Here is an 8,207-nt window from a genome sequence, read left to right on the forward strand (position 1 = left end):
CGAGCCTGGCCCGCACCTTTGGGAGGCTGAGGTGAGTGGATTGCCTGAGCCCGTGGGTTCAGCCTGGCTGAGCATTATCTTGATGGCTCTGTTGGTCTCTCCCAGGCTGGCTGATACAACTGACTTCCCCCAGCTGGTGTCTGGGCTCAACTGGGTTTGCCAGGCCTCTCCATGTGGCCTTTCACCTTTCCATCTTCACAGTATGAAAGATGGCCTCTGGGTTCCTTTTTTTAAATTTTTTTTTTTTGAGGCTCTGTTGCCTAGGCTGGAGTGCAGTGGCACACTCACGGCCACCACAGCCTCAACCTGCTGGGCTTGGGTGATTTTTCAGCCTCAGCTTCCTTCTAAGAGGAAAGGGTAGAAGCTGCAAGGTCAGTCGAGGCCTGGGCTCAGAACTCTCCAGTGCCACTTCTGTCACATTTTTTTGGTTGAAGTTAACCACAGGGCCAGCCCAAATTTCACAGGTGGGGAAATACACTTCATCTCCTAGTGGGGAGAGCTATGGAGTGTCTGTGCCAGTTTTAATCCTCCACACCTATCGATTCTACTTTCTACTGGATCAAACCAAATGAAATTGCCACTGTTTGGTCATTTTTGGCCTACAATGGCCATTCACCTGGTCTGGATCACCATGATCATCTGTTCTGCTACTCTAGCTTCCTAGCAGGCACTTGTGCCTCCAGTTCACCTGGCTCACAGCAGCTGCATGTTCTTTATGACCTTTGAGTCTGATGACTCCACTGCTACTTAAGACTCATGACTCATTTTCCGTTTTCCCTAAGTGCAGCATTATGTGATATATGCTGCCCTCCAGCTCAGGCGCCTGCTTAACTTGCCTGCCACCTTTGCTTTACTTTTCCCCCACACCCTGCTCCAGCTCCACTAACACCAGATTTTGTTCACATTCTGGGCTGTGTCACAGAGAAGTCAGTCCTGCGTTTTTCCCTCCCCAATTTCCTAGATTTCCTAGAGCCATATTTTCTCCCCAGCCCACTCTGAAGCAGAAATAAAGATTCAAAGAAGCTTCCAGGACTTAAGGGTGAGGTGAAGAAATGTTTACCTGCAGGAGTCCAGCTAAAATAGGTATAGGAAAAGAGAGGGAGAGGCAACTCAAATGGGAGTGCTGTTTGCTGCAGAGGGCAGGGAGCAGAGCTCAGAGGAAACTCCCTTCCTGCCACCCTGAGGCATCATCTGTGGCCAGTCTTGGTCTCTTGAAGTTCCCCCTCACCCCAAAGGGTTCAGGAGACGTGGATACCCTGTGTGGAAAGAGGAGCCCAGAGAGGGACCCTTACCCCTCCACCAAGTGGCCCCCAAATGACCTGTGATCAGGTGCATCCATTGCATGGCCACACCTCTACTCTTCCATCAGTCAGCCGTAAATCCCAGGCTCTCATGGAACTCCTTGCTCTTCTCCCAGTCCTTCCCTTCTGTCTCTTTCTTCCGAATATTATTTCAAAGGTAAAATCACTTCTTCTGGAAGGCATGCCCCATGCCTCCAGCAGAGTCTCACACAATGCCTTGTACTTCCCTTTGCAACATTACATCAGGCAGTCCACTAACGGTCTATGTAGATTAGATCTTTCACTCCTCACAACAATCATGTTGTGATTTTATTTTACAGATGGGGAAACAGACACAGAAAGGTTCAGTCATTTACCCTACAACGTACATCTAGGAAGTAGCAAGTCAGGCCTAAGCCTAGGCTGTCTGACTCCAGGCCCACATTCATAACCACTAGGCTGTGTTTGCCTCAGGTCCCTTTCTGGGGACTGCTCGCATTAAGCATCTGTCTTCCCTTGTAGTTAAGTCCCTGTGGGAAAGACGCATGTCTAACTTAATCACCACTGGATTCCTAGCTAGTAAGAGGCGGTTCAATAAACCACGTACACCCAACCAGCATCTCAACCCCCTCTTAGGGACCCAAGAGCAGATTGGAAATGCTGCGAAGGGCTGTTGCCCTCCGCTGATTGGTTGGCTCCTCCAGCCTTGGTCAATCATGCCGGCACAGCTCATGAGGGGAAAAAAAAGGATAAGTCAAGTATCCAGGCTGGGTCCAGAGAGAGCCCCTTACCCCTCAGAGACGCCAGCCTGTTCCTCTGACTTCGTTTTTTGGTTTCATTGCCCAGCGGTCTTTGTAGTTGGGTTGCCCTGTAACCAAATTCCAGATTTGCCTCTTCATAGGATGTGTGATTTTGAGAAAGTTAATTTCTCTGAACCTCGACTTCCTCATCTGTAAAAAGGAGATAACACTAGGGATGTTGTAAGAATTAAGTGAGAGGAGCTGGGCTCGGTGGCTCAGCCTGTAATCCCACGCACTTTGGGAGGCTGAGGTGAGTGGATTGCCTGAGCCCGCGGGTTCGAGACCCGCCTGGGCTGCGAGACCTCATCTCTACAATAAATCCAAAAAAAAATCAGCCGGGCGTGGTAGTGCGCGCCTGTAATTCCGGCTACTCGGAAGGCTGAGGCGGAAGGATTGCCGGAGCCCAGCAGGTCGAGGCTGCGGTGGCCGGGAGCGGCCACTGCACTCCAGTCTGGGTTACAGAGTGAGACTCCAACTCAAAAAAAAAAAAAAAAAAAAGAATTAAGTGAGATGAATCAAGTAAATCGTGTAAGATGCATTTTTAAAATGTTAACTCATTATGTTATCATCTGTAGCAGAGTCCAACCCGAATTTGACCCAGGATATGCTGTCTAGTCCGTAGTTTGGTGCACTTCTGGGTTTCTGGTGAGGTCCCGGGAATTAGCCATTTGGGGAGACAGACAGTATGATGTCTGGCATTCTTCTGCAGCCTAGTATATGCATGCCCTCTGTGTTGATGAGTGGTTAAGAGCTAAGAAAACATCTCCATTCCTTTCTTTTTTATTTTTACAGTACAAACAGATTTACTACTACTACTTGTATTTTTATTTTATTTTTTGAAACAAGATTTCACTCTGTCACCCAGGCTGGAGTGCAATGGTATAATCACAGCTCACCACATCCGCAAACTCCTGGGCTCAAGCCATCCTCTTGCCTCAGCCTCTCGAGTAGCTGTAACTACAGGCCCACGCCATCACATTGGCTAATTTTTTTTTTTTTTTTTGAGTTGGAGTCTCACTGTGTCGCCCAGACTGGAGTGCAATGGCCGCTCCTGTCCACTGCAGCCTCGACCTGCTGGGCTCCGGCGATCCTTCCACCTCAGCCTTCTGAGTAGCCGGAATTACAGGCATGCGCTACCATGCCCGGCTGATTTTTTGATTTATTGTAGAGATGAGGTCTCGCTGCCCAGGTGGGTCTCGAACTCGCGGGCTCAGGCAATCCACTCACCTCAGCCTCCCAAAGGCGTGGGATTACAGGCTGAGCCACCGAGCCCGGCTTCATTGGCTAATTTTTGTGTTTTTTGTAGAGATGCAGTCTTGCTTTGTTGCCTAGTCTGGTCTCAAACTCCTGGCCTCAAGTGATTCTCCCACCTCAGCCTCCCCAATTGCTGGATTACAGACATGAGCCACTGCACCTGGCCTACCTGTATTTTTACATTATGATTTTTGTCATTACATTTCTATGTTTATTATTATTTTTATTATTATTATTATTTTAGTTGCAGTCTCACTGTGTCACCTAGGATGAAGTGCAGTGGAAATATCATGGCTCACCCTAGCCTTGGCCTCCTGGGCTTAGGCAATCCTTCCACCTCCACCTCCTGAGTAGCTGGGACTATAGGCATGCACCTGGCTAATGTTTTTACTTTTTATAGACACAAGGGCTCGATATGTGGCCCAGGCTGGTCTCCAACTCCTGAGCTCGGGCAATCCTCCCACCTCAGCCTCCCAAAGTGCTGAGATTACAGGCATGAGTCACCATGTCTAGCCCATGTTTTGTTTTATTTTTGATTGACATATACTTTACTAGACTGCAATACAATGATAACACATGTACAATTCCTTGAGTTTTGATAATTGTACATGTAACCACTGCTCCAATTAAAATATAGAGCATTTTCACCACCCTGAAAGTTCCCTTGTGCCCTTTTCCAATCAATTCTGCTCTTCCCAGCTCATCCTTAGGCAACCACTGCTCTGATTTCTATCTCTATAGATTAGGTATACCTGTTTTGAATTTACGTACAATGGAATCATGCACTATATACTCTTTTTGCATCTAGATTCTTTCACTTAATACAATGTTTATAAGATGGCAAATCTTGCCCAGGTTGTGAAACTGCAGACTTGAACTCCTGTCCTCAAGGGATCCTCCTGCCTCAGCCTCCTGAGTAGCTGGGACTACAGGTGTGTACCACCACACCCAACTGTTTTTTTTTTTAAGATGAGGTCTTGCTATGTTACCCAGGCTAGTCTCTAACTCCTGGCCTCAAGACATCTTCTAAAGTGTTGGGGTTATAGATGTAAGCCACCGTGCCTGGCCATTTGTTCTTTTAAATTTTTTAGCCTGGTGCAGTGGCTCACACCTGTAGTCCCAGCACTCTGGAACGTGGAGGCAAGTGGATTGTCTGAGTTCAGGGGTTCGAGACCAGCCTAGGCAACTTGGTGAAACCTTGTCTATACAATAAATCAAATAATTAGCTGTGTGCAGTGGTGTGCACCTGTGATTTCCGGCTACTTGGAGGGCCGAGGTGGAAGGATCACCTGAGCCCAGCAGGTCGAGGCTGCAGTGGCCATGGGTGTGCTATTGCACTCCAGCCTGGGCAACAGAGTGAGACTCCTACTCTAAACTAATTAATTAATTAATTTTTGATCAACTTATTGAGAGGTATAATTTACATACAATAAAATGATTATTTATTTTTTGAGTTGAATCTTACTCTGTCTCTCAGGCTGGAGTGCAGTGTCATGATCATGGCTCACTACAGCTTTGATCTCCTGGGCTCAGGTGATCCTTCTGCCTCAGCCTCCTGAGTAGCTGGGACAACAGGCTAGTGTTTTTACTTTTTGTGGGGATGAAGTCTTGCTATGTTGCCTAGGCTAAAATGATATCTTAAATATGAAGTTCTTCTCCCTTGGGAGCTGCTTATAAAAAAATAATAATAAATAAGCAATTACATAAGTTTACAAATACAAAGTCTCATGAGCTAACAGATTTATGCATCTATATAACCAGGAGTCAAATCAAGATATAGAACACTTCTGTCACCCACAAACTTCCCTTGTGTTCTTCTCAAACTTCTCACTTTCAGAGGTAACCTCTGATTTTTTTTTTTGAGTCAGAGTCTCACTCTGTCGCCCAGACTAGAGTGCAGTGGTCACTCCTGGCCACTGCAGCCTCGCCTGCTGGGCTCCAGCGATCCTTCTGCCTCAGCCTTCTGAGTAGACGGAATTACAGGCATGCGCTACCACGCCTGACTGATTTTTTGATTTATTGTAGAGATGAGGTCTTGCTGCCCAGGCGGGTCTCGAACCTGCAGGCTCAGGCAATCTACTCACCTCAGCCTCCACTCACCTCAGCCTCCCAAAGGCGCGGGATTACAGGCTGAGCCACTGAGCCAGGCTTAAAATTATATCTTAAATATGAAGTTCTCCGTTGGGAGCTGCTTATATAAAAAATAAATAAATAAGCAATTACATAAGTTTACAAATACAAAGTTTCATGAGCTAACAGATTTATGCATCTATATAACCAGGAGTCAAATCAAGATGTAGAACACTTCTATCACCCACAAACTTCCCTTGTGTTCTGCCCAAACTTCTCACTTTCAGAGGTAACCTCTGATTTTTTTTTTTTTTTTTATTGGAGTCTCACTCTGTCGCCCAGACTGGAGTGCCATGGCTGCTCCTGGCCACCACAGCCTCGACCTGATGGACTCTGGCGATCCTTTCGTCTCAGCCTTCCGAGTAACCGGAATTACAGGCGCCCGCTACCACGCCCAGCTAATTTTTTTGATTTATTGTAGAGATGAGGTCTCGTCAAGTTGCCCATGCGGGTCTCGAACCCACGGGCTCAGGCAATCCACTCACCTCAGCCTCCCTAAGGCACGGGATTACAGGCTGAGCCACCGAGCCCGGCTTCCTCTGATTTTTATCACTATAGATTTCATTTTTCCTATTATTGAATCTCACATAGATAGATATACAGTATGTGTCTCTTGCATCTGGTGTCTTTCCTTCAACATAATAAGGTCTGTAAGATTCATTTATTTCTTCATATCTATCAACAGTTTGTTCTTTTTTTTTTTTTTTTTTTGTTGGAGTCTCACTCGGTCACCCAGACTGGAGTGCAGTGGCCACTCCCAGCCACCACAGCCTTGACCTGCTGGGCTCCGGCGATCCTTCCACCTCAGCCTTCCAAGTAGCCGGAATTACAAGCATGCGCTACCACGCCCGGCTGATTCTTTTATTTATTGTAGAGATGAATCTTGCTGCCCAGGCGGGTCTTGAACCCGCGGGCTCAGGCAATCCACTCACCTCAGCCTCCCAAAGGCGCGGGATTACAGGCTGAGCCACTGAGCCCAGCTAGTTTGTTCATTTTGATTGCTAAATAACTCACTGAATAAATAAATATACCATAATTTGTTCATCCATTTTCCTGTTGATGGACATTTGGGTTGTTTCCAGTTTGGGACTATTATGACTAAATATACTAGGAACATTTGTATTTAAGTCTTTTGTGGACATATGTTTTATTTCTTATGAATAATAACTAGGAGTGGAATTGCTGGATCATAGAGTAGGTGTGTGTTTAACGTCTTTTTTATAATATTTATTTATTTAGAATCAGGAGGAGAGGGAGAGGACTTAGGTAATATGTTATTGATGTTGGGTTGGCATGGGGTGTAATTGCTCTGTGGCTTCTTGACTTCGCCACAGAAAAGAATTTCAGAGCAAGTCCAAAGTACAGTTTTAAAGTAAAGTTTATTATAAAGAAAAATACATTCAAAAGAGAAAGTAGGTACCTTAAGAGAAAGGACACACCCTTGCCTTTAAGAAGAAGCTCCGCCGAGCTTGGTGGCTCAGCCTGTAATCCCGCGCCTTGGGAGGCCGAGGTGAGTGATTTGCCTGAGCCCGTGGATTCAAGGCCCACCTGGCTAGACCTCATCTCTACAATAAATCAAAAAAATTAGCCGGGTGTGGTAGCGTGCGCCTGTAGTTCCAGCTACTTGGAAGGCTGAGGGGGAAGGATTGCTGAAGCCCAGCCGGTCGAGGCTGCAGTGGCCGGGAGCGTGCCACTGCACTCCAGTTGGGGCGACGGAGTGAGACTCCAACTCAAAAAAACCCCCCAAAACAAGAAGCTCCATATAAGTTTACAACAATGGTTAAGCAAACTATTTCACAAGGTAAGAGTGAGGGCTGTAGGTCTCTGATCATAAGATTTGATTACAATCTCTCAACCTCTTAAGGTCACAAGAACCTTCTAAATAATGAAAGTTACTGCCTAACTAGATTTGGGCTTTTCTTAGAACATTCTGTCTCTGTATTTTGGGCAATTCCCTATTTCTGTGATTTACTGCACTGGTAGTTTCACATTCCAACCTGCAAGGTGGTCACATCAGATATGTCTGTCCAGTGAAGGTCATGTACAGATAAGAAGGATAAGTGCTTAACCACCCTGTTCCTCAATTATATAAATTAGACATACTTAGGAAAACTTGCCTAACTACATCTAAACTATGTGCTATGTTAAGGCAGCTTCATTATGAGTCTGATGGACTATTGTACTGCCATTATTTTGATAATTATGACATTTAAAACACACAGAGCTCCGTGGCTCAGCCTATAACCCAGCACTTTGGGAGGCCGATGCGGGTGGACTGCCTGAACCCGCGGTTTCAAGACTAGCCCAGGCAGCTTGGCGAGACCTTGTCTCTACAATAAATCAAAAAATTACCCGGGCATGGTAGCAGGTGCCTGTAGTTCCGCTACTTGGAAGGCTGAGGCAGAAGGATTGCCAGAGTCCAGTAGGTTGACGCTGAGGTGGCCGTGAGCGTGCCACGATATTCCAGCTGGGCGATGGAGATTCCAGCTCAATCAATCAATCAATCATACTCAACCTTATAATTAAAAAGTTAAATTTAGCCGGGCTCAGTGGCTCAGCCTGTAATCCCGCGCCTTTGGGAGGCTGAGGTGAGTGGATTGCCTGAGCCCGCGGGTTCGAGACCCGCCTGGGCAGCGAGACCTCATTGCTACAATTAATCAAAAAATCAGCCGGGCGTGGTAGCGTGCGCCTGTAATTCCGGCTACTCGGAAGGCTGAGGCGGAAGGATCGCCGGAGCCCAGCA

The sequence above is a fragment of the Carlito syrichta genome, unplaced genomic scaffold, assembly GCF_000164805.1.
Source record: "Carlito syrichta isolate Samal-C Ts95f unplaced genomic scaffold, Tarsius_syrichta-2.0.1 Scaffold311664, whole genome shotgun sequence".
NCBI lineage: Eukaryota > Metazoa > Chordata > Mammalia > Primates > Tarsiidae > Carlito > Carlito syrichta.